The 27,642-nt window shown below is 41.6% G+C and overlaps 1 protein-coding gene and 1 long non-coding RNA gene across 2 annotated transcripts in view; one reads left to right on the top strand and one right to left on the bottom strand.

Moving 5' to 3' along the window:
- Positions 1-23,360, bottom strand: part of SLC20A2 (solute carrier family 20 member 2) — a 75,262-nt gene extending 51,902 nt beyond the window's left edge. The window contains exon 1 of the mRNA XM_072114372.1: positions 23,239-23,360. The gene's annotated coding sequence lies outside the window, so the exon portion shown is untranslated. The remainder of the gene's footprint in view (positions 1-23,238) is intronic.
- LOC140069065 (uncharacterized) overlaps positions 1-26,089 on the top strand; it is a 39,083-nt gene extending 12,994 nt beyond the window's left edge. Inside the window, exons 2-3 of the long non-coding RNA XR_011848705.1 lie at positions 25,831-25,883; positions 25,966-26,089. This is a non-coding gene — a long non-coding RNA (uncharacterized lncRNA). The remainder of the gene's footprint in view (positions 1-25,830; positions 25,884-25,965) is intronic.
- The last annotated feature ends 1,553 nt before the right edge of the window (positions 26,090-27,642 follow it).

Raw genomic sequence — 27,642 nt, forward strand, 5'->3', positions numbered from 1 at the left:
CAATTTTTCTAAAGAATGAACAATTTTGATGAGTATACAATGGAAATGTTTTATATTTCAAAATTGCTAGTATTCTTACAGAATTGTGATTACCGTAAGCTCAATACTATGTTGTTGAAGGCAGTTGCAGAAATTTCCCATTTCATCAGAATGGAATTTGCAGAAATGCATGTGTCCATTGCCAAAACAACCTCATTCAAAAGAATAGAACTGTTTTAAGTCAGATACATTTCTATAACAAAATCTTCCACATGTGAAGACACCCTAAAGCTTATCACACAGTTTTTTATGTCAACAGTTGGATAGATTGCAAGCATAAATGAGGTTTGATAGTACAGTAGGCAGACATTTGATTTGTTCACATGACAAAGTGTTGTGGATACACATATTGTGCTTCTCATAAAAGCCCTTCAGTGTCTGCATTGTTGATCATGAAAGAAAAAGCAATTAGCTGGTTCATGTGACTGGTTCGGGTTATATAATACATTGTTGTGCTGCTTTGTATGGGCTAAGAACTGGGATACTAGGATTAATGGCACATTATGAGCTTTAGCAAAGCAGTTAACTGCTGATTGCTTTCCCAAAAATACAAAATATATGCTGAATAAAAAGACACACTAAATGTATATCAAAGATCATAGTTGAAAAAAGACACTTGTGCATCAAGTTCAACCAAGTAAGGGAAGGGATTGCATGAGGAAGGGATTTAGGGGAAACAATTCTATATAACATAACCATCAATGTTATTTAGGTGTAAAAAGGCATCTAGACCCTTCTTGAAGCTCTCTGCTGTCCCTGCTGTGACCAGCGCCTGAGGCAGGCTATTCCACAGATTGACAGTTCTCATAGTAAAAAAGCCCTGTCACCTCTGGTGATTAAACCTTGATTTCTTCAGACGGAGAAAGTGCCCCATCATCTTTTGATTTGATTTAATCTGAAACAATTTACCACCATATTTTGTGTATGGACCATTATATATATTAATCATGTACCCTCGTAGTCGTCTCAAATATGTAAAAATGTGATGAAAAACCACGCAAAATGGCACCTCACGATAAAATGTTCATAACACCAAAATACAACATTGAAAGACGTTTTACAGCTTGAAACTATTGATGAGGATAACAAACCATGATACTACAGATGGATACAGATTAGAGATGAGCGAGCACTAAAATGCTTGGGTGCTCGTTACTCAAGCCGAACATTTCCCGATGCTCGAGTGCTCGTTTCGAGTAACGAGTCCCTTTGAAATCAATGGGAGACCCGAGCATTTTTCAGTAAAATTACAAACTGAACGAGCACTGTTCAGTGCAGATGTTTTCACTGAAAGAACACAGTGAAAGAACACTGCAGAACAGATTGCAGATGTTCGCGAACATCTGCGATCTGCTCCGGAGACACGCGTGCAGAATGGTGTTCTCCGCAATAGTATGTAGAACAATATGTGTAGAGAACAAATTGCAGATGTTTCCAAACATCTGCAAGTTGTTCTTCACACATATCGCGAACATCTGCAATCTATTCTGCACTGTGTTCTTTCACTGTGTTCTTCAATTAAATGATTAAATTAAATGTTTTCATTGTATTTTTTTACTGTTCTTCACTTTTTTTTTTTTAATTAAATGCTCGTTATCGAGCAGGGCAAATACTCGTCCGAGTATGCTAATACTCGACCAAACATCAAGCTCGGACGAGTATACTCGCTCATCACTAATCAGGATACAAATAGCTTTGTTTGTTGCAACTGTCCTGGCTATGGATAGATATGGATAAATTAATGATTTATGCCTAGAAAACTTTGAAATCTAACACACATATGTGTGGAGGACACAAAGAGATAAAGTGACATTATTAACAACCAAAGAAGATCACATGACTAGATGTGGAAAAACAATACATTACATATATTATAAAATATGGCAATACAGTAAACCATACAACAATTCATCCACTTTGAGTACATTCAGATGTATATCTCTTTATCCATAATTTTCAAAAATTTTTTTTTTTACCTTTGCAAGGCAAGGCAACCATTGAAATGTCAAGGGTGAAAACTGCTGCAAATTCTTGAACATATTAAGATCAAAACAGAGCATACTATAAAAGAAATAATTTATTGCAAATTGTCAAATAAGCAAAACATTTTTCCATAATTATAAAAAGTTTTGCCCAACTTCTATATAAAAAAACTTCACTGTAACAAGTTTGCAACCACGTGGACTGTATTAACAGTATGAGAGAGAGGAAAATAAATCAGTAATAAAAGTCAGCTGCAATATTAAAATCCGGTGCGACACTGGTGCTGCTGCTCTTTGGCCAGCAGGCATGGTCTCCTTGCATCATATTTCACTACGATGTAAGGACTCCTGTTCACAGCATTGTGAACATAAGATGTGACCCGGAAAACGGTTTGCTTCCAAGTACCGAGTACGTTCGTGTGCAACTGTCCGTAGATTATGAAGCATATAATGAAGATACACGTGTAGCTGCCCAGCAGCCTTCGCTCAATAACAAAATGTGTAGCAGCATCTGCTCACCAATGCAATACTCCATGAAGCCTCCGCCAGTAATGATATGCCCCATGCAGCCTCCACAAGTAATGAAATGCCCTTCAGCAAACCCCTTAAAAACAAACTTAATACTTACCTCTGAAGCTCCCCCCTGACGTGCTCTTGTTGTGTATCCCTAGTGGTTTCCATCATCTTTCTGGCAGTGCGGGCTGAGGCGCATCTTTGTGCTCTTCCTACACGCATGTTATTACGTCACATGGCAGCGGCACCGTAGCGTCATAGCATGTGTGTGAGCAGGGCACATAGATGGGACTCTGTCTGCACTGCCAGAAAGATGATGGAAACCGATAGGGATACACGAGAAGAGCACGTCAGGGGGAAGCTTCAGAGATAAGTATTAAGTTTGTTTTAAGGGGTTTGCTGCAGGGCATTATTAGACGGAGCCAGAGGCTCATTAGCATATTTTATGAAGTCCTCTTATCGGTGTAGCGGAATGGCATGAAGGTGGGAGAAACACTGGATATTAACCCTGACGGTAACGAGCATTGCTTTGGTGACAGTCTACCACCACTAAATCTGGTTGTAGATGTCCTTTAACCCCTAGGCGCACCAGGATGTTATAGTATGTCCCTGCGGCTAGATGCTAAGCGCACGGGGACGTGCTATAACGCCCTGCTTCTGGCACCGGCTCACGAACGGAGCCGGCACCAGAAGAACCGGCTGTCAGCTGTCTATCACAGCTGACACTGCGCTGTAACAGCATGACCGCGGCGTGTAAGGGGGTTTCCGCTATGGATTGGATCCCCGATCCACTTCTGGGCAGCCCCGAGGACTGCCATGTGCCCCGGAGCTGCCCGCTCTCCCTGGCAGTCAGACCCCTTTCCGGGTAGGACTGTAAACTGTCTGAGCATGCTCAGCAGGCTCTATCTTTTTTGTGGGCACGCTCTTGTGTATGGGGCCTAAGATGGAAAATTATTTTTCATTACAGCATATTTTACAGTAAATATAAAGAAAATCAGGGAAACTGTGCTACTCTGATACTTAACCTAGCTTTCTGTCCACAGAAAAGTGTACATAGAGTTGAGCTTTATTTAATTAGTGCGTGAAAGGCTGAAATGACTCGTACGCCACTCGGAGAGTGGTTAATAAGTACTGAATTATTGATCGGCTAAGCTCTGTGCAGGTCACAGTGATCCTTTTTGTAGCAACCAAAAATCTAATTCCTTTAGCTCTTTAAAGTTCACAATACATTTTGAGGAATCAAATGTATTAATAAAATATAAAGACTATAAAATTCAGAATCTAACTGTTACATGTACCAACTACTTCATGATTTATCTTCAATCATCATGTTTCTATACATGATTTAAGTGAAAACTTTACCATGAGCTGTACTATGTAGGCAGTCAAAATAATCTCGTTAAATTGTTACTTTGCACAAATAAAAAGTACTATTGGAAAAAATCTTTGCAATGTAACCGCTTCATAAAAATATGCTAATTTCTGTTTTTTTTTCTCTCCACTGCCTCCAAAACTCTTCTCTCTGACATTTGATGCTAAATCTGTAAGGAATGAGAGATCAGTATATGCTTTTGGTGGGAGGAAGATCTTGGGGAGTACAGGAAAGGTGGGGGTGCACATATATGGAGACATGAGATTGGAGGGTCACCTAAAGGGTGGCCATAAGCTGGGGGCAATGGCGGATCCTCATATAGTCGGTTCTATATACCCGGGCCCTATATGAAGATCTGCCATGAGTCTTTTTAAAAAAAAAAAAAAATCTATACTCACATCTGGCTTCTTCACCCCAGCCCCACGGCTCTATCTTCTCCTTCTGGCCCAAGCGCATACACTATGACGCGACGGTGTCACGGACTTGTGGCATCATAGTTTGTGTACGTGCCGCTAATCAAGAGGACCCTACTGTGGACATTTTATTGATGGGGGGGGGGTGGAATTCCTGTTGTGGACATGTAAAGCTCTGCAGTGGACATTTCATTAAAGAGGGGGGGGGCATCTGCTGTGGCCATTTCATTAAAGGGGATATTTGCTGTGGCCATTTCATTAAAGGGGGGCTTTTGCTGTGGACATTTCTTTAAATGGGGCTCTGTTGTGGACATTTCTGTAAAGGGGGCATCTTCTGTGGACATTTCATTAATAAGGTGCTGCGGAACATTTTATTAGAGTAGCGGCTGCATTTCCTACCCTATGGCTTATACTTGAGTCAATAACTTTTCGCTTTTTTTTTGTTGTTTTGTGGGAAAATTAGGAGCTTTGGCTTATATGTGAATGTTTACAGTATATAGGGTTGTTTAGGTGCAGAGCGCACAGAGGCCAGACCAGCCAGAGGTAGCAGCCCAAATTTCCTATACTGTTTGGGATATCTGGTCTGATCGTAGTCAGGGTGGAAGGTTTCTTGCAGTTAGAGAATGTGATGGGCTTATAAGAACACAATTGAAGTTCATCACTAAATTACTTTTATGAACAGTACATGATTAAGGATATAGAGTATATAGAGGATATAAAGTAGTACTTGGACATTGGGGGACCCTAGTCATGTGAACATCCCAGGGCCCATGGAAATATAAGGCATATAATTATTCAATATTTTATATTAAATATTTTGGAAAATATATTTTGCCATATTCTGATACAATGGCCAATATTTATGAAAAACTGTGCAAACTGTACTGTGTACAAGTGTTCAGAGTGCGCCAGATTATTGAATACTGGCGCACAGTCTTCATTAGTCTGGTGCGCACTGCTCGGGAAGTGTGCACCTTTTTGGTGCTCATTTAACTTAAAGCATGCAACCCAATTCTGTCAAGTTGCAGTAATAAATGAGGCACATGGTCCGGATCTGCACCGGAACGCTCTGTATTTTATGGCCATAATACTGGCACATACTGGCAATGCTGTGCATAATACTGGCACAAACATGTATTAATGCACAATTAATACATGTGCAAGCCGTTCACACCTTCTTTTTAATACAAGGTAAGACAGAAAACTGGTGCAAACGCTGATAAATGTGAGCCAATAACTTTTTCATACTTCGTTGTACATAGCTGTGTAAGTCATATTTTGCAGGACCAGTTGATGATTTTATTGATACCATTAAGGAGATTTTACAATAAATTAGTGGCAAATGGGCAAAAAAGAAGGAATTTGTACATTTTTTTTCTGTTATGAGGGGCATAGCATTAGATTATAATTACTATATTTTGATTGTGTATTTGGGGATGCAGGGATACCAAGCATGCTTATGATTAGGTTTGTGTATTTATTTTTATTTCTGTTTTAGTAATATGGAGTGATGTTTTTAAATGCCACCGTCCTGTTTATAAAAGGTTTAAACCTGTGACTGATGCCAATTTTTTAATAATAATAATTCTTTATTTATATAGCGCACACAGATTACGCAGTGCTGCACAAAGCATGACAAATTGGTCCCTGTCCCCATTGGGCTCTCAAGCTAAACAACCTACCAGTATGTTTTGGAGTGTGAGAGGAAACCGGAGGACCCGGAGAAAACCCATGCAAACACGGAAAGAACATACAAACTCTTTGCAGATGTTGCTTTTTTGACTTTATTAGGTAGGGAATGCTGCCTCACCTCTTCTTGTTTGAACATTATTTTATAAAAAACACAAAACCTAAACAAACTTGCCTTTCACACAGCTGGCATCACCATCACATTTCTTTTTCATAACCCATGTCAAGCTCCTTTTTCTAATCACACATTTCCCTGCCTGCCTGTGTCTTCTAGATCATGCACTGCATTGGCTGTCGGGGAATGAGTTAAAGGGGTATTCCCATCTGGGCATTTACATTTAATTAAATTCATTTGCCATAGGTAAACATTTCTTCAATTGGATGTTATTAAAAAAAATGTTCCTGTGTGAAGATAATTTCTCATAAATGTAGTCATCTTGTCCCTTAGAAACGAGATTGCTTCCTTGGATACGTCCACCTTACAATCTGGCGGCGGTGGCCAGACATGCACTATAGAGTCCTGCCGGACCGCCAGGATTCTGTCAGGTTCGCTAGGGAGAATGCTGGGACTTCTGGTGGTGCCAGCAGCGTTCTCCGAACCCCGGCGCGTGTCCGCGCAAACTCCACCTCTCGTCCTGGGCAGCGGCTGCTAAGATCTCGCGCTGTCTAGGAGTGGCTGGGACTTTGAACCTCTGCTTGGTGCCTGTTGTTCTGCACCGTGAGGGGTTAATTCCCAGATGCTGTCCAGCTCCTATCAGGTTCTGGAGGTGGAGTTCTGGCTGCATAAATTGCAGCTTCACTAGTCACCTGTGCCAGTGTTTGAAATCTCTTTCTCCACTTGCTTGCTGCACTAGGTTGTATTGCTCTGTATCTGTATTGTTGTTACCTCGGCTAGTTTTTGACTTTGACTTTTTGCTTACTGACTTTGCTATTGACGTACCCTCCCGTTGTGACTCCGGCTAGTTTACGATTCTTTTGTGTTTTATGTTTGTCAGTCTGTTTGTAATTCCCTTCCCCCACTTAAACCAGAGTATTCCGAGTCTTCAAGTAGTCGCCCCACGGTTTAGCGTGGGGGGGCTATAGGAAGGGACAGAGGCTGGGGCAAGCTCAGGGCACACTATCCCTTGTCTTTTGTGTACCCAATCCTAACAGAAACACTGGCCACTCACAGGTCTGCATCCTGTATCCGACCTGCTACATTCTCTCCTCCCATGGAGCCTTTGGCAGCTGTGGTCGCTCAGGTCCAGACCCTAACTCAGCTTGTTCAGGATCTAGCTTCCCGTCTCCAAATTCAGGAGTCTATGCAGGTTCCACGGCAGTCATCACCGCAGGATCCACTGCCACCCACGCCTGAACCTAAGGTTCCTCTCCCTGACGTGTTTTTTGGTGACCGTAAGAAATTTTTTTCATTTCGGGAGGGCTGTAAACTTTACTTTTCTTTACGCCCTCGTTCATCGGGCACAGAGATTCAAAGGGTGGGCGTGGTAATTTCCCTGTTGCGTGGGGATCCGCAAAATTGGGCTTTTTCTCTCCCACCTAACTCTCCATCCCGTTCTTCTCTTGACGCTTTTTTTTCTGCTTTAGGCCAGATTTATGACGAACCTGACCGCCGAGCACTTGCAGTTTCCCACCTTAGATCTCTGTGTCAGGGAAAACCGACAGCAGAAGATTATTGTGCCCAGTTCAGACAGTATGTGACTGACTCGCAATGGAATGACTGCGCCCTAAAAGACCAATTTATGTCCGGACTGTCAGACCGAGTACAGGATTTAGTCTTAGCTTATGCCGAGCCTCAGACATTAGATGATGCTATGACTCTGGTCATCCGAGTTGATCGTCGCCTAAGATCCAGGCGATCACCTCGGGTGTCCTCTGACTGTCAGCCAGCGGCCAATCTGTCTCCGGGTAGTCCAGAATTGGAATCCATGGAGCTGGATAGCATCTCTCCTGCACAGCGGAAGCAACATCGACTGAGACGTCATCTTTGTTTCTACTGTGGAAGTCCTGATCATCTGGTCAACACCTGTTCCAAGAGGCAGCAGCAGGAAAACTTCCGCTCCTAAGCAGTAGTCGGGGGGACTGCTTAGGAGCTCAGGTACTCCCAATTGTGTCTAGAATGTATTTACCTTGTACTATTAAGTTTCAGTCTGTTTCCTGCACTGGTCGCGCCTTTTTAGATTCAGGTGCTGCGTCTAATTTAATTGATTATAATTTTGTCTCTCAGTTTCGCATGTCATTGATTCCATTGTCCACTCCTATCCAGATGTCGGGTGCGGATTTGACTCCTCTACAGGCAGGGTTGATTAAATTCCGAACCCCGCAGATAAAACTTATGGTAGGAGCTATGCATGAAGAATGGTGTTCTTTCCTAGTTATGGAAAACCTGTCTGAAAATGTCATTCTTGGTCTACCCTGGCTCCGGATCCATAATCCGGTAATTAATTGGGAAACTCTGGAGCTGGTTCATTGGGGTCCTCACTGTAAGGGTCACCTGTCCAGAGTTTCATTATGTACAGTAGTGGCGGAAGATCAGAGTCTTCCAGGTTTTCTCTCTGATTTCTCAGATGTGTTTTCAAAACCCTTATCCCAAGTACTTCCTCCTCACAGGGAGTTTGATTGTAAAATTGACCTTCTTCCTGATGCTAGATTGCCAAAGGGTCGTATATATAACCTGTCGGTACCTGAACGGGAGGCACTGAAGAGTTATATTGATGAGAGTTTGGCAATCGGACATATCCGTCCTTCTGAGTCGCCCACTGGGGCCGGGTTCTTTTTTGTTGAGAAAAAAGATGGTGGTTTACGGCCGTGTATTGATTATCGAGAGTTAAACAAGATAACGGTAAAAAACTCAGGTCCTCTCCCCTTGATCCCGGATCTCTTAAATCAGGTTTCTGGGGCCCAAGTTTTCTCTAAATTAGATCTCAGAGGGGCTTATAACCTGATTCGAATCCGGGAAGGGGATGAGTGGAAAACCGCATTTAATACACCTTTGGGACATTTTGAATACCTGGTTATGCCCTTTGGTTTGAGTAATGCCCCAGCGGTTTTTCAAGGGTTTATGAACTCCATCTTTCATGATTACATCGGTGTGTTTTTGGTGGTTTATCTAGATGATATTTTGATTTTCTCTCCTGATATGGTTTCTCACCAGCAACACCTCCGCCAAGTACTTACCAGGTTGCGCAAAAACCACCTCTTCGCTAAGCTGGAAAAGTGTGTTTTTTGCGTCCAGAAGGTTTCCTTCTTAGGTCATGTTGTGACTCCCTTTGATGTACAGATGGATCCGAGTAAGGTTCAGGCACTCACGGACTGGGTTCGGCCTACCAATCTTAAGGCCCTACAACGTTTTTTAGGTTTCGCTAACTATTATCGGAACTTTATAAAGAACTTTTCCGTGATCGCCAAACCCCTCACGGATCTAACCCGTAAGGGTGCTGATCCGAACAATTGGTCCTCTGCCGCTTGCTCAGCGTTTGAAACTTTAAAAGCGGCATTCTCGTCAGCCCCAGTCTTGGTTCAACCTGACCTCTCTCTACCGTTTGTTGTGGAGGTGGATGCCTCTGAGGTAGGAGTTGGTGCAGTGTTGTCTCAGGGGTCCTCCACTCTCACCAGACTTAGGCCCTGTGCATATTTCTCTAGAAAGTTTTCCTCTTGTGAGAGGAATTATGATATTGGTAATCGAGAGCTCCTTGCCATTAAGTGGGCATTTGAAGTCTGGCGACACTTTTTGGAGGGAGCTCTTCATCCGATCACTGTGCTCACGGATCATAAGAACTTAGTATATTTGGATACTGCTAAACGCTTGAACTCACGTCAGGCTAGGTGGGCCTTGTTTTTCTCTCGCTTCAATTTTGTGGTCACCTACCGACCTGGGTCAAAAAATGTGAAGGCTGATGCCTTGTCCCGTAGCTTCGGGACTCCTGAGCTTCCAGAGGCTACTGACAGTAATATTTTGTCTCCAGGGGTTGTGCTGGTAGCTGTCTCCTCCCACCTCTCCTCTCAAATTTTAGCAGGACAAAGATCTGCACCTAAAGACCTTCCGGAAGGCAAATTATTTGTTCCTCTTTCTTGTCGTTTGAGAGTGTTGGAGGAGACGCATTGCTCGGTGTTGGCTGGTCATCCGGGAATGCGGAGTACCTTGGATCTCTTGAAGAGAAGTTACTGGTGGCCTCACATGACTAAGGATGTGCACGCATTTGTCCAAGCCTGTCAGGTCTGTGCGCGAGGAAAGACTCCCAGGAGACGTCCTGAGGGGCCTCTTCTTCTGCTTCCAGTTCCCACCAGGCCGTGGTCTAAAGTGTCTATGGATTTTGTCACTGATCTGCCAGCGTCTCAAGGCTGTACAGTGGTTTGGGTAGTAGTGGACCGTTTCTCTAAAATGGGACACTTTGTACCATTAAAAAAGTTACCTTCAGCTGAAGAATTAGCTGAATTGTTTATACAGAATATTGTACGCCTCCATGGTATACCAGATGATATTGTGTCAGATAGGGGCGTACAATTTGTTTCCAAATTTTGGCGAGCATTTTGTTCTAGACTGGAAGTTAGTTTATCGTTCTCGTCGGCGTTTCACCCTGAGTCTAATGGTCAGTCCGAGAGAATGAATCAGGAGATGATTCAATATCTGCGACTCTTTGTCTCGGACAGTCAGGACCAGTGGGTGAAATTCCTTCCGTTGGCAGAATTTGCTATTAATAACCACAGTAGTTCGTCCACACAGGTATCTCCGTTTTTCTGCAATTATGGTTTTCATCCTCGTTTCTCTTTTTCATCTGTGCCTGTCTCTAATATTCCTCGAGCGGAAGCTATTACATCCAAGTTGCGCTCACTCTGGTCACGGGTTCGGGGGAATATTCAGAGGGCACAAAATTCTATGGTCCAACAAACTGAAAGAAGGCGCACTAACTCCGATACATTTGTGGTGGGGGATAAAGTGTGGTTATCCACGAAAAACCTTAAATTGAAGGTCCCCTCTTTGAAGTTTGCGCCCAGGTTTGTGGGTCCGTTTGTTACGCATATTGTTAACCCGGTTTCCTTCAAGATTACACTTCCAGCAGGGTGGCGGGTCCATAACACCTTCCATAAGAGTCTTCTGAAGCGCTATGTTGAGCCTGTTTTGCCTCTTTCTGACCCTCCTTCTCCATCTATTGTGGAGGGGAATCTGGAATTTGAGGTAGAAAAAATTGTGAATTCCAGATGGGTAGGTAACTCCCTGCAGTACCTGGTCCATTGGAAAGGTTTTGGTCCTGAGGATAGGTCTTGGGTTCCGGCTAGAGATGTTCATGCTCCACGGTTACTCAGGTTGTTTCATCAGACCTACCCTCAGAAGCCATCTTTAAGATCTAGGGGTCCGAAGGCCCCCCGTCAGGGGGGGGGTACTGTCAGGTTCGCTAGGGAGAATGCTGGGACTTCTGGTGGTGCCAGCAGCGTTCTCCGAACCCCGGCGCGTGTCCGCGCAAACTCCACCTCTCGTCCTGGGCAGCGGCTGCTAAGATCTCGCGCTGTCTAGGAGTGGCTGGGACTTTGAACCTCTGCTTGGTGCCTGTTGTTCTGCACCGTGAGGGGTTAATTCCCAGATGCTGTCCAGCTCCTATCAGGTTCTGGAGGTGGAGTTCTGGCTGCATAAATTGCAGCTTCACTAGTCACCTGTGCCAGTGTTTGAAATCTCTTTCTCCACTTGCTTGCTGCACTAGGTTGTATTGCTCTGTATCTGTATTGTTGTTACCTCGGCTAGTTTTTGACTTTGACTTTTTGCTTACTGACTTTGCTATTGACGTACCCTCCCGTTGTGACTCCGGCTAGTTTACGATTCTTTTGTGTTTTATGTTTGTCAGTCTGTTTGTAATTCCCTTCCCCCACTTAAACCAGAGTATTCCGAGTCTTCAAGTAGTCGCCCCACGGTTTAGCGTGGGGGGGCTATAGGAAGGGACAGAGGCTGGGGCAAGCTCAGGGCACACTATCCCTTGTCTTTTGTGTACCCAATCCTAACAGATTCAGCAATCATTACCACAGGGCGGCTGTGGGACATGCAGTAACTCCCGGACATTTTATATACAATAGCCTTTTGTTTCTTTGTGCACTCAATCTATCAGACGTGGCCGTATCCGGGGAAGCTATCTCGTTTCTAAGGGACAACATGGTTACATTTATGAGAAATTATCTTCACACAGGAACATTTTTTTTAATAACATCCAATTGAAGAAATGTTTATATATGGCAGATTAATGAAACTGAATGTAAGTGCCCAGATGAGAATACCCCTTTAAGGCTGAGTCTAGCCTGTTTCACTTGTCCAGTTTGGCATCTTCTGACCTACAGAATACAGATCTATCCTAATAACAGCTGTGTGGCATTGAAACAGAAACAGACGCTACAGGGTTGTTTTCTCACAAAAGGATCCTGCGTTAATAAATTAATAGTGAGGACCATCTCTTCCATCGGGCAGGCCTTGAGACCACCCAGTGCACCAACTATGTGGGGTAGGTGGGAGGCACCATGCTCCAAACTGCACAAGAACCAATAGCATCTGCGTTTTTAAGATGCGGATGCTATTAATAATGGGTGCACTGCACAGGGCTCCATCTGTCTGCTCCTGTTTGGTTGCCATTGTTGAGACCCAGCAGTGTGATCAGCAGAATCTGGGAGCCGGTAACCAGCAGCAAGAGGAAGCCTTTGGAGCTTGGGAGAGGTAAGTGATTTTATCATTTTAAAAAGCGCATGTAGTGAATATCTGTATGTAGATATGTGTAGTATATGAGAAATGGGCTATGAGTCTCCTGAATATCTGTTTATATATATATAGAGATGTGTGTAGTATATGAGTTGGGGCTGTCAGTCTACTGACTATAATGTATATCTGTATATATAGTGATGAGTTTGGTATAAGGGGGAAGGGGCTGTCAGTCTCCTAGATGTAGTGTGAAAAGAAGCACAATGGAGCACATTTACTTAACCAGCTGATAGAGTACCCCTGAAGTGCATTGTCCGACCAGAATGCACTGTGCCGTGATTCACTAAGATCGTGCTCCTGATATCCTGCATGTGTCGCTTCCCCGCTCAGGTCCGCCGGAGTTCACCTTCCTCTTTCTGGTGCATGTAAGTGCTTGATCTTGCAACACAATTTGAATGTTAAACCCCGCGCTCAGTCGGAATCAGTCGGATGGTCCCGATTTCTGTTGCATAAAAGCCAGCACAGCTACGTCAAAATCTGATCGCGTGCCACACAAGCCGCGCAATCCCCAAAAATGCCGGGTAGTCCAACGGAAATGCGATCCACGGACCCTTAGTAAATAAGCCCCAAAGTGTGCACTGTATATATCTTGCTGTAAGGGGGACCACATACATATATTTATGTAATGGACAGTATATATCTGCATCTCTCTGCAATGGGTCACAGTATGAATCTGTGTTGCTCTGTAATGGGGAAAAGTATGTATCTGTATCTCTCTTTAATAAGCAACACAGTATATATAGGTATCTCTGTAAGGGGGTTGACTGTATATAGATGTCTTTGGAAGGGGCACAGTATATATAAATATTTTTGTAAGGGGGGCAGTATGTATAGATTACTCTGTAAGGGGTCTGAGTGTATATACAGTACAGACCAAAAGTTTGGACACAGCTTCTAATTCAATGAGTTTTCTGTATTTTTATGACTAAATTTGTAGATTCACACTGAAGGCGTCATGTCTTATATGGGCTTCTATGTTCTTCAAACTAGCCACCTTTTACATTGATTACTTCTTTGCACACTCTTGGCAAGACGTAGTCACCTGAAATGATCTTCCAACAGCCTTGAAGGGGTTCCCAGAGGTGTTTAGCACTTGTCCCTTTTGCCTTCACTCTGTGGTCCAGCTCACCCCAAACCATCTTGATTGGGTTCAGGTCTGGTGACTGCAGAGGCCAGGTCAGCTGGCCTAGCACCTCATCACTCATCTTCTTGGCCAAATAGCCCTTACACAGATCGCTGCTGTTATCCTGCAATATCTGAGGCTGGTGACTCGGATTAATTTATCGTCCGCGGCAGAGGTGACTCTTGGTTTTCCTTTCCTGGGGCGGTCCTCAGGTGAACCTTTTTCTTTGTAGCACTTGATGGTTTTTTCAACTGCACTTGGGGACACTTTCAAAGTTTTCCCAATTTTTCAGACTGACTGACCTTCATTTCTTATAGTAATGATGGCCACTCATTTTTCTTTCAATAGCTGCTTTTTTTCTAGACGTAATACAAATCCTAACAGTCTATTTAGTAGGACAATCAGCTGTGTATTCACCTGACTTCTGCACAACACAACTGATGGTCTCAACACCATTTATAAGACAAGAAATCCCACTTTTTAAACCTGACAGGGCACACCTGTGGTGTGAAAAGCTTTTCTGGCCAAGAGTGTACAAAGCAGTAATCAAAGCAAAAGGTGGGTACTTTGAAGAACCTTCAATATAAGAAATATTTTCAGTTGTTTCACGCTTTAAGTATATAATTCCACATGTGTTAATTCATAGTTTTGATGCCTTCAGTGTGAATCTACAAGTTTTATAGTCATGAAAATACAGAAAGCTCTTTGAAAGAGAAGATGTGTCCAAACTTTTAGTCTGTACCGTAGATCTCTCTATAAGGGGTTACAGCAGAGATCGCAAATATGGAACAAAAGGAGAATACAGAGTGATAGTCAAAATACATAATCCAATATTGGATCACCAGTAATACAGAAGAATAGCAAGAGAAGATAATATGGAGCTAACCAGAATATATAACCAGCAATGTACTAGTTGTAAGCTGGATATATATATATATATATATATGTAGCCAGAGAGCCTCAGGCGCAGATGACTGTAGCAGAGCTACAAGTTAACTATGGACAAGAGCATGGCTGCAGAGGAACTGGGTGTGGTGCAATTAGTCTCAAACACATCCAGTAACATAAAGCACAGTTCACACTAGGAATGTAAAACAAAAAAAGAGAATCATGGCATCCTAATCCCCATTCTAATCCCCACACTGATATAGTGTTACACAGTCACTATATTGAAATTTGAAAGATACTCTACTGTAATGTAATAACTGAAATAGTTGCACTGTCTAGCCCAATTTAGTGGGATGGTGCTACATGCACTTTAATCTACATATCCAGAAGTACTATATGTAGTAGATAATATTTTTTATTTGAGATGACCCTTTCTGCTACAATTGCTCTAATTAATTTGGGGACGCTATATATATTTTAATAATGTCCGGAGTAAGAGAGGGGGGCTCTTTTTATTTATAGAGAGTGGCCTGTAGAGTAAATTACCTATAAACTGCTCTGAATAAAAACGTCATAAATTCACTTGGTAAATTTTACATTTGTTTATTCCTTATACTATGTTAGAATTCTATTGAATTTTTCTTGAATAAATTGATAGAAACCGTTCCACTTATAAGTGCTGTTAGTACTTGCTCATACATTTGCTACAACTCAAACCTACTCTGAAACTCCTGTTAAGGAGTTGTTGGCTTCTGCAGTACATCCCTATTCAAATGAATGTTGATGAAATAAACAAGCATTAAGAATGTTCCATGAAGTATTCAAATAGGAAAACTATAAGAATCTGCATCTCAAATGGTCTATTGCAGCTTCCCATTGAATCCACCATATAGCAAACCCTAGAACCATTAGTGGGATTTAAACAAAATCTACCATTAAAATCAAGCATGATAACCCAGGAACATTTACTCGTAGATCCCAGCAATGTGACTGTGTTAATCTTCTTATATTTGTTATCCATTAATAATAATTCTTTATATAGCACACACAGATAACACAGTGCTGCACAGAGCTTGCCAAATCAGTCCCTGTCCCCATGGGGCTCACAATCTACACCACCTAACAGTATGTTTTTGGAGTGTGGGAGGAAACCGGAGTACCCGGAGGAAACCCACACAAACACGGAGAGAACATACAGAAGTGCTACTCACTCAGCCACCGTGCCACCCACTTTACTTCCTTCTAAAATCGACTTTTAAAAGGGTAGCAATGAACCTGTGGGGCTAGCCCCCATGATGTCTAGCTGTTAGGATTGGTACACAAAGGACAGGGGATAGTGTGCCCTGAGCTTGCCCCAACCTCTGTCCCTTCCTATAGCCCCCCCACGCTAAACCGTGGGGCGACTACTTGAAGACTCGAGATACGCTGGATACGTGAGGGAAGGGAAACACAAACAGACTGACAAACATAAAACACAAAAGAATCGTAAACAAGCCGGAGTCACAACGAGAGGGTACGTCAATAGCAAAATCAGTAGGCAAAGAGTCAAAGTCAAAAACTAGCCGAGGTAACAACAAATTCAGATACAGAGCAATACAACCTAGTAGCAGCGAGTGGAGAAAGGGATTTTCAAACACTGGCACAGGTGACTAGTGAAGCTGCAATTTATGCAGCCAGAACTCCACCTCCAGAACCTGATAGGAGCTGGACAGAATCTGGGAATTAACCCCTCATGGTGCAGAACAACCAGGCACCAAGCAGAGGTTCAAAGTCCCAGCCACTCCTAGACAGCGCGAGATCTTAGCAGCCGCTGCCCAGGACGAGAGGTGGAGTTTGCGCGGATACGCGCCGGGGTTCGGAGAACGCTGCTGGTACCACCAGAAGAACCAGAAGTCCCAGCAATCTCCCTAGCGAACCTGACACTAGCTTTACAGGCTGTTACACTGTTTCACCCTCCCCCCTGCTCCTTCATCACAATTACTGAGGGACCATCCAAATTGGCATTGAAAAGTCTTCTAGAAGGGTAGCTTTCCAAATAGACAATGTGCATAATTTATATAAGCAACAAAATTCTGTCACAGGGAATCAGACCTTAAAGGGGTTGTCTGAGACATTAAAAAATAATTATGTATGGCCAGAAGGGGGCTGCTTAAAAAAACATTTACTTGCCTCTGTGGGCTTTCCCAGCGTCCCATGCTGGGCTGGGCTAAGTTCAGCTGCCGGCCACACAGTGACTGTGATAGATGTCACTGTCAATGCTGACAACAAGTTAGTATTTAAAGGGAACCTGTCAGGCACATCTAGCACCCAAAGGTCTTACCTCAATTACTGTAGTTAGTTGCTCTGCATGGTAATATTGAAATGAGTCCGTGGCTCCTGTGAATTATGTCAGCCGGGTGTTCCTGAGCTGTCTTGAGTCAGGCTGTAACACCCCCTTCCTCCTCTGTCCTCTTGTCAACATGCTAGCTTGACACACCTCGGCAGCAGAAAAAGGGGATATGAATCACATGTGTAGGAGGTCTGCAGGGGGTGTGCTTACAAGAGAACAGATGAGGAAGGGGGTGTTACAGCCTGACTCAGGACAGCTCAGGAACACCCGGGTGATTCAATTTGAGGGATTACAATGCAGAATGGGAGGTTCATTTTATAATTCACAGGAGCCGCTGATTAATTTAAATATCATCATGCAGAGCCATTCACTACAGAAAATGAGAAAGGACCTTCGCTTTGGAGGGGGGGGGGGGGGGCTAGATGAACCTGACAGGTTCCCTTTAAAAAAAATGGATGCATTTTACCATTGACATCCTCTTATTGCAGTTAAAGTGCACAAGTGCTTGTCACTGCAACCAGTGACATCCTCTAGTTAATCTGTAGGCTTTATGTATCCCTAATATGGTGCCAATTAATAAATTGTATAAAACGATTTCTAAAGAAAACCTTTGATATAGCTTGATGCCACCAGATAAACTATAGTGTTTTGAGTGTAAAATAAAATCTGTGATGTACTAGATGTGCGTTTACTTTTGGAACAAACAATGTTTATTTTAGTTAATTCACTCAATTTACATACATATGAGTAGTGTAGTTATTAGCCTCGGTCTAGTGTTACCTTAAAGGGGAACATATCAGATCCACATACAGCATGCTATGAACAAGCTCCCTATATTTTATTATGCAGGATTACTGTGCTTCTGGGTAAAGTATAACAGTGATTTTATGATCTTTTGTGTTATATGAACCCCATAATTTTACGTTTGGTAAATCACAATGGAGGGGGGTTTGCTATAATTGCAACATTTTCCCCTTTTACGCCACCCCCACACCAAGTGGACATGGGAGCAACAAGTAGTATTCCCATTCACCATTCTGTACCAGCAATGCATTCGCTATAGCCAGTAATTGGCAAGGAATTTATCACGATTATCCGCTCACGCTGTCAGAGGTTGGAGACTCTTGTCGTGAAGGGCAGAGGGAGCATCAAGCACTGGTTCTTCAAAACGAAACATCAGTTTAAATGTGTTCCCTATAATTTAGGAAGAATAGGGCCTCTTCTTTTTTTACCCAGATTACATAATAAAGGGGTTGAACCAAATCTGCCCTCATTGGAAACAGAAATTTCGGATTTTGAGAGAGATAATATAGCCCCTTAATGGGGTACTATTTGAGCGGAGGAAGAGGAGGCAAAGCTATGGGGAGAGGGGAAAAATAAGATGCTCCTCTAAAAAAGGGAATCCCCATAATTCATGAAAGGGAGGACCAAGTGAGGTGGCCACATCATCTTCCTCTTTTTTTTAGAAAAGAACCCCATTCTGCTTCAATACCCACTAAGGAGTAGCAATTTAGTAGGATAACTCCTAGATCTCAAGAACTGTTTTTCACTTATCAATGTGAATCTAATGCCTGTTTCCTTTTCGGATGTAACTATCCGAAAGAGAGATAACGGCTATCTAACAACGGATCTTTAGGAAGAAGGTTCCCACAAGTAGTCTATTGAGGTGGGACAGTACGCACCTTTACTCATTAAGAAAAGGTATCCCGAGTGGACAATTTGCATTTAAGCAAGAAACAGATGAACTTTGCTTGCGATTTCTACAGAAAGGATATCTGAACTATTGCTTACAGAAAGCATTTAAAGGAGCACTTGGACCCTAGAGCCATCAAATTCATGGGAAACCGCACTTGCGGAGTGCAGAAGGATACACAAACTCAAATGTGTAGCATCGGGTGGGCTAAATGAAAATAACAGCTTTGGCCGTTTTCTGTAATGGTCTTCACTGATGGCTTATTCACCAGAGATATGTGTGGTTTACATGTCTGAGTTTCCAAGCTAATGACTACATCTCAGCTCCGGGACTATCAATCTATTGACAACATATACAAGTATTGCAACTATATGAAACCACTGCTGGAATCTAGGTTATCATGATAGTGGAATGGGGTCTCGATAACTTGTCGCTGGTCCTGATGATATTGGTATCGGTATTTATTTGGTTTGCTGGAAATACAATATAATTCAAGACATACACTCACCGGCCACTTTATTAGGTACACCATGCTAGTAACGGGTTGGACCCCCTTTTGCCTTCAGAACTGCCTCAATTCTTCGTGGCATAGATTCAACAAGGTGCTGGAAGCATTCCTCAGAGATTTTGGTCCATATTGACATGATGGCATCACACAGTTGCCGCAGATTTGTCGGCTGCACATCCATGATGCGAATCTCCCGTTCCACCAAATCCCAAAGATGCTCTATTGGATTGAGATCTGGTGACTGTGGAAGCCATTCGAGTCCAGTGAACTCATTGTCATGTTCAAGAAACCAGTCTGAGATGATTCCAGCTTTATGACATGACGTATTATCCTGCTGAAAGTAGCCATCAGATGTTGGGTACATTGTGGTCATAAAGGGATGGACATGGTCAGCAACAATACTCGGGTAGGCTGTGGCGTTGCAACGATGCTCAATTGGTACCAAGGGGCCCAAAGAGTGCCAAGAAAATATTCCCCACACCATGACACCACCACCACCAGCCTGAACTGTTGATACAAGGCAGGATGGATCCATGCTTTCATGTTGTTGATGCCAAATTCTGACCCTACCATCCGAATGTCGCAGCAGAAATCAAGACTCATCAGACCAGGCAACGTTTTTCCAATCTTCTACTGTCCAATTTCGATGAGCTTGTGCAAATTGTAGCCTCAGTTTCCTGTTCTTAGCTGAAAGGAGTGGCACCCGGTGTGGTCTTCTGCTGCTGTAGCCCATCTGCCTCAAAGTTCGACGTACTGTGCGTTCAGAGATGCTCTTCTGCCTACCTTGGTTGTAACGGGTGGCGATTTGAGTCACTGTTGCCTTTCTATCAGCTCGAACCAGTCTGCCCATTCTCCTCTGACCTCTGGCATCAACAAGGCATTTCCGCCCACAGAACTGCTGCGCAATGGATGGTTTTTTTTTTCGGACCAATTTCTGTAAACCCTAGAGATGGTTGTGCGTGAAAATCCCAGTAGATCAGCAGTTTCTGAAATACTCAGACCAGCCCTTCTGGCACCAACAACCATGCCACGTTCAAAGGCACTCAAATCACCTTTCTTTCCCATACTGATGCTCGGTTTGAACTGCAGGAGATTGTCTTGACCATGTCTACATGCCTAAATGCACTGAGTTGCCACCATGATTAGAAATTAAGTGTTAACGAGCAGTTGGGAAGTTTAACCAAGACAATGCGATGCCACATCCTCCAGGATGACGCAGCACTGTGGGGAGGAACAATATTAGGCTCTCTGATCATACCCGAATGCAGATTGGAAGCTTTTCAAAGATGTGTGGTTCAAGGGGAGGAGTTGGATGGCATAAAAGGATGCTTAGCTACAGCGTCCGGTGTCCTTATCATTAACCCTGTGATATCGCTAATAGAAAAAGGTGTTTCATGTTCACTGGACCTCTGTGCACAGTGCGTGAGAAATCAGATGGAATACAAACACTCTAGTGATTACACTGTCTCATGCTGACAAATGTGAGTGGATAGATAAGGTGGAGATCTCTAATATAGGGCAAGTGTGCATTAAAGAGGAGATCACATATGGGGCAAATGTGCAATGAAAAGATATACTTCACTACCCCAATATAAATGGAATCTCATGCTCACTTGGTCTATGTATTATCCACTTCAAGGTTTACCACCGGGAAAAAACACTTTTATATTTTGATAGATCAGGCTTTGTGCACACTGTTCGCCAGTATTCAATAATCTGGCGCACCCTGCACATTCGTGACAAAAACTGCACCAAGGCAGTTTGCCTCACTTTTGATATACTGGGGCTCATTTAGTAAGGGCCGCGCTGCTCACTTTAGTTAGACTTTGCACCTTTGTCGGGGATTTCACGGCTTGGACAGGTAATTAACAGGTGTCTGCACTGGGGTTGTGTCGCACATGATCGTTTGTTGGCGTAGCTGCGCTGGCTGCCATGCGACACAAATTGGGGGCGTGCCGTCGAACGATCTGACTGATTCGGACTGAGCGCGGGATTTAACTTTCAAATTGTGTTGCAAAACAATGCACTTACATTAACCACTTAAAAGATGGTGAACTCCAGCGGACCTGAGCGGGGAAGCGTCACATGCTGGATATCGGTTGCATGATCTTAGTGAATCACGTCAGACAATGCACTTTCAGTGAACTCCAGCGGACAGGTAAGTAAATGTGCCCCACCGTATCTGGGCCATTGAGAGCAACTGGTGTCATGTGACAGATCTGTTTTCAGTTTTATTTTTCTGTGACAGAATATAACCCTGGAAATATGAATGGAGAGGTAAACTGTTAATTGTTTAATTTATTAATAACATGAGGTAGATTGGATTGCAAGACCGTAAACCTAAAAATAATGCAAAATAAATTTAACAAGAGCACTGTTTTTGTCATTTAGTATGTTTTATTCCAGATGTATTTTAGGATTATTATATTGAATATGTAGACATATGCCTGGCTTTAAATGTCAAAATAAATATTCTGTATAGCGGAATATATCTACCGGTACTTCTTTTCCATATAATTTTTTTTTCTAAATTAAAATAGTGCTGGGACACAGAATCAGTAGGTCAGATTCATCAGTGTCCAAAAGTGCAATTTGGACTTGACAGACTTCTACTGAGCCTTTTTTACCATGGTGTATGATTCTGGCTTAGTTTAACGCCTTCATGACAGAGGTTCATTGGTGCCAGAATGTCAAGGTCAATTTTTGAATTTCTGCTATGCGCTTCTATAAAAGACAAGATCTTTGGAATAGCTTTACATATCATAACAATATTTACTTTGATGTTTCTTTCATGACATGTAAGACTTTAAGTTGATAGCATAGTTTTACTAATAACAAGTTTTTTGTTTATAGAGTTAGCAGACAAATTACTAAAATGTGAGAAAGTAAGCTTTTTTTGTTTAATGAGCCTTTTAGTAGTAAAATTGAATTATCTTTACCAAAATATGTAAAAAAATATGTAAGGTGTCTATACATCACCTTTCCAAAGGTTTAACTAAAGATGCAGAGTGTGCATGTATTTTTTTCAAATTGTATAACTCCTTCTCCATTCTGCCTTCAGCACGATTAAATCTTTGGAATAGTGAGGGAACAGTGTTTTAGTGACATATTTAAAAGGAAAATAGCCTCTTTAATATGATATCTGGTTTGTTTTGCTACGTCTCACAGCACCACTGTTAAAGCTAAATAAGAGAATGACAAGTTGTATTTGAAAATCTAATTTTTGTTTCTATATACCATGGTTCTGAAGATTTAGCCATTTGGAGTGGGCCATTTTCATGATGTCTATACACAAGCTATCTACATGGGGTATGTGATAATAGAACATATATAGTCCTCTGGAAGTTGCGAAGAAGGTTAAGATTGTCTATTGTAGATCTGTTTACAACAGAAAAATGAGCCAAAACTGTTGCACACAACCCTTTCACTCAAAGCCACATCCTATCATTATTAAATTGCACTCTTTTGCGTACTATAAACTGTCTATATTGCTGTTTTAACTTGTGGGGCATTTGAGAGCTGGTACTTTCACTTTAAGAAATCAAATTGAATTGTGTTTTAGTTGTCACATAAACCTGTACATACTCATAACAAAAGTCCGGAGACAGGTTTTATGCCAGTGCAAATATTTATTTCCTGCTATAAAGATGGACTGTTGGATATAAAGCCTGAAAGGAAGATAATCTGGGCAAATTCTAAACCTATGACAAACTTTCTTGTGCTTATTTGTACAGAGATTCTACATTAACCGTTTATGATCAAAATGTCATTTTTATACATATTTATATATTATAAAATATTACTGTCTAAGCAAAATGATCTTGTCAAAGTATAAAGTTTTGAAATGTCTAGGGTTACCAGAAAATTTGGAGGGCGCAAGAGGTATGATTTTTTTATTAGATAATATCCCAAATGATCACTAAGCATAATTATTCTATATAGATAATAGATATAATTACCTGTATGACACATGTGAAGGACTTCTGCTCTGATGGCTTCAAAGTCGCACACTGGTTTACACTGGTTGTACTTCTATGGCAGCTGCTATAATTCCATGCTAAGGCATACCAGAAGAGAACCATAAATAACATAATCGCATGGGGGCGGGACCTGTGGGTAGATCATTGTGACACTGACTCTTCCTGAGCTTCTTTCCCATTAAAAAACAGCTTTCTGTACACCCTCTGCTGTCAATCAAAGGCATGACAGTGTTTAGAAGTTAAAGTACAAAGTTGTACATATATATTGTACATAGTAGGATACAAAACACAGTCCAGAACTGCAAAGGCAATATGGTACAGTTATTTCTAACTTCTCTGCTGCAGCAGCACTGAATACTAAAAATAAACTGCTGCTGGATATTTCCTACTGTTGTGCAAAAAATAGCGAAAGTAAAAACATTTTGTTTATATTTTTGGTTCCATTTTTTAAGAATAGTCTCCTGTGAACAGGAAATATTCAGGGTAAAAATTGCATACTTTAAAGGGAACCTGCCATCCAGAACAGGTACAATAAACCTTACTCATCTCCCCACCCCACTGTGCCTTTGTTGTAAAGTGCAGCACAGACGTCCCTGCTTAAATCTGCCTTCTCCCACCATTAAAATCTTGCCCCATACTTTTTTCTCCTTTTGTCCATGTTAACAGGAAGCAGACATCCTGTCAGCTCAGGTGAGATTTGAAGAGATACTGAGCAGTCAATTAAAAGAAGGTGGTTCATTGGCAGCCTGGAGAAAACCTGACTCTTCTCTTTAGAAGTTGACTCATGTTTACTCATTTTCTCAGTGGCAGATAATATTAGGTAATATGGTGAGGAGGGGTAACATTCTGGTGACAGGTATTGTTTAACATCTACTTGAGGTACTGATGATGACATCTTAGTAAAGTACAGGGAAATAAAATAGATGACTTGTAAATGTGCAAGATGGTTAGAAACAGCAGGTTTAGAAACCTAGGACCAGTCAGTAGAACCATCAGAATGGTAAAATATATAGAGTAGAAAGGTTTATTGGTCTCCTATGTTTTTCAATTTTAATGCTCTCATCTAGACATAAAGAAAAATAAAAACAGCACTAAGAGATTATTATCAAAAATGTACGTTTCTTTAACACTTTCGTGCCTAAGCCATTTTAGGTCTTCAGGACCAAGCCTGATTTTTTAAAATCTGCCCTTTGTCATTATAAGAGTCTATACCTTTGTAACACTTCAACATATCCAGGTATCTGACATTGTTTTCTAGTCATACGTTGTATTTCAAATCAATAGAAAAATTTTGATGATATCTTTTCTGTTTAGTTATGAAAAAACTTTCATAAATTTCAAAAATTATTAATTTTCAAAGTTTTAAATTTTTATCACAATTAATGAAATGAGGAAAAACTCCACAAAGTTTGATACCCAATTCCTCCTGAGGATGAGGATCCCCCATACGTGTTGGTAAACTGCTGTATGGGCACAAGGCTGAGCATAAGAGGGAAGGAGCTCCATCCAGAGCAGATTTCCATTGTCACATTTTACAGGATATAAAAGGTTTATTTTTTTCGTAATTTGGACATATTGGAGATGATTTTTTGTGGATGAGATCCACTTTTCAGGTACATCATTTAGGAGGGTTTCAATATCTAATAATGAGATTTTATTAACTCATTAATCATTAATTCTTATATATAGTTGTTAGCTTTGTTTTCCTGCTGTTCACCATATCATAAAAATAATGTGTTATTTTTATTCTATGGCTGCGCATCATGATTATGATGATCATACCTTTTTATGGATAACTTGTTTTGCAGAATATAAAACTCATTTTGTGATACATTTGCTTGTCTTTGCATCACCATGTATTAATGGGCATAACATTTTTATTTTTTTTTGTATACAGAGCTGTTTTAGAACTTGTTTCTTGTGGGACAAGCTGTACTTTTTCTTGGTATTATGTCGGGGTAAATATTTTTTGATCACTTTTTATCCTGTTTTTATGAGGTCAGATGTGAACATTTCATCATTTTTGTTGAGTTTTAACGATTTTTACAGCATTAACCATACGGGCTCAGTGACAATATTATTTTATTGTATGGGTTTTTACGAATGTGGTGATACAGTGTTTTTTGGGTGATTTTCACTTTTTTTGATGGACTTATTTTGTCCAAGGGTGGGAAATGAAGAAGTTATCATTTTGCATAGGCTGACAGCTGCACTGTTAGATTGTGCATTCAACATGATCTAACAAGCATTTACTACCGGCAACTATAGGGTCCCTCATCGGACCTCGGGGCTGCCATAGCAACAATCGGCACCTTCGTGCACTGCACTGTAGTGCCTGTAATGCCCTGTAGACCCCATGGTCACCATGACCGCAGCATCTATATGGTTAAACAGCCAGGATCCATGTGATCCCAGCTGTTACAGCGGGAGCCTGTCTATTGCACACTGCCAGTATTCCACCGTGATCCCACCCCTCTTACGTGACGTCCTCGCTATGGGGGTGGGCTTATTTAGCAGCCCGGACATCTTATCCTCATGCTCCATGTTGCTATTTGTAAGTTTCTTTTCTAGGTGATCAAGTTTATGGAAGGACACCACCGGGATCAACATCAAGAGGAGCGTTGGTGAGTATTTGCATGGTTTTTTACACATTTTTTAAATGGTTGGTGTCCTTTCATGAATTTACCCCATTGTTTCCTTACTCAGCTTTTTCTCTGAATATTGGATCTTTTTGAGGCAGTTTTTTTAAACTTCGAATGGAAATGTGGTGGGTGCAGAGCACAGAAAAGATATGAACTGCACTTACGAGCTGTAGTGGCACAAAGAATGGTGAGCAAGTTTGTGAAACTATATTACTTTCATAAAAAATGGAATCCTGAATCTAATTTTTAGCTTCCATTGTCTTATAGATGTGGAATACAATTCCTCAGTAGATAATTTGATTGTATTGTGAAAACCAGTTTGGCAGAATGTTCTGCAAATACATTTCATTATATACCAGTACCTCGGCGAGTGCTACACATGTAAATGTATAAAACAGCCCCAACAATTTTGGTTTTCAGCACAGGAATTCATCTCATTATTTGGCTGTATGCTTTTCCAGGAAATTGATTCTTATCATTCAAATTACATGATCGAAAACGATAACATGCTTTCTAAGAAAACATTTGAAAAACGTTTACAGAATCAATATTGTATTATATATTATATACAGTAATATTAAAAGGGAGTTTAAATAAAATTATTATATAAAACAGCTTTAAGAAATCTAGAGCATTGAAAACTAAAAACTAAAAAATGTACTTCCATTACGGAATTTAGAAGTAGTTTCCAAACTACAAGTCTTATCTTCATGACCATTAAACATACCTCATGGCACAAGTACACTATTGTTGATTCTATTGTAAGAATGCTTAGGGGGAAGATTTGGTTTTCAGCCATTTTACATTGATTCCTTATACTTAAGGTGGGCCAGTTTTTCAAACCATAGTCAATAAAGCATGGTTATGCATGCTAAGCTTGGGAATGGGGATCCCATTCTTTAGTTTAAGCAGTTAGACATGATCATAATACATAATACATGACAAATACATATTACATTCAGTTGCATTGTGAAAACATGACTATACTATATGCATTAGCTCAAAAGAAAGAATCCAAGGTCACTGTGGTGGCACAGTGTACAAGCTGAAACAAGTAATGGAAAAATACAGCATTTCTTGCTTTCTATTAATATGAATGAGTAGTGATATTTTTTTTAGAACACATGTACTATAATAACAGAAAAATATATATTATTTCTCAATGTACAATATGTATGTGTGGATCTAAGTTACAACTTGATTTATTGGAAGAGACTAGTTTAAATGGCACTTTGCAACCCAAACATCTAGAAAACTATGAGAAAATCAGTGCAACTGACTAAAGGTCAGTTGGTCAAAAATTAGATTTTTATCTAGTCTAACAATAGGTAGTGAGTAGAGATGAGCGAACATACTCGTCCGAGCTTGATGCTGGGTTGATAGGCCGGGAGCACACAGTGCTTCTGAGATGGAGGCGAGTCCTATAGCAGAACAGGTTGGAAGAGGCAGTGGTGGGGCCAGACGGAGAGGACCGTAGTCAAGCTCCCGTGGCGAGGGCTAGATTTTCAGAAGTCTGGAGGTTCTTTAAAGAAACACGGGATGACCGACGGACTGTGGTGTGCAACCTTTGCCAAACCAGGATCAGCAGGGGTTCCACTACTAGCTTAACTACCACCAGTATGCGCAGGCATATGAATGCTAAACACCCCACTCAATGGCACCAAGCCCGTTCACCTCCGGCCGGGCACACCACTGCTCCTTCCCCTGTGTCATCTGCTAGTCAGCCCCCTGCCCAGGACCA

This window comes from Engystomops pustulosus, chromosome 1, assembly GCF_040894005.1.
Source record: "Engystomops pustulosus chromosome 1, aEngPut4.maternal, whole genome shotgun sequence".
Taxonomy (NCBI): domain Eukaryota; kingdom Metazoa; phylum Chordata; class Amphibia; order Anura; family Leptodactylidae; genus Engystomops; species Engystomops pustulosus.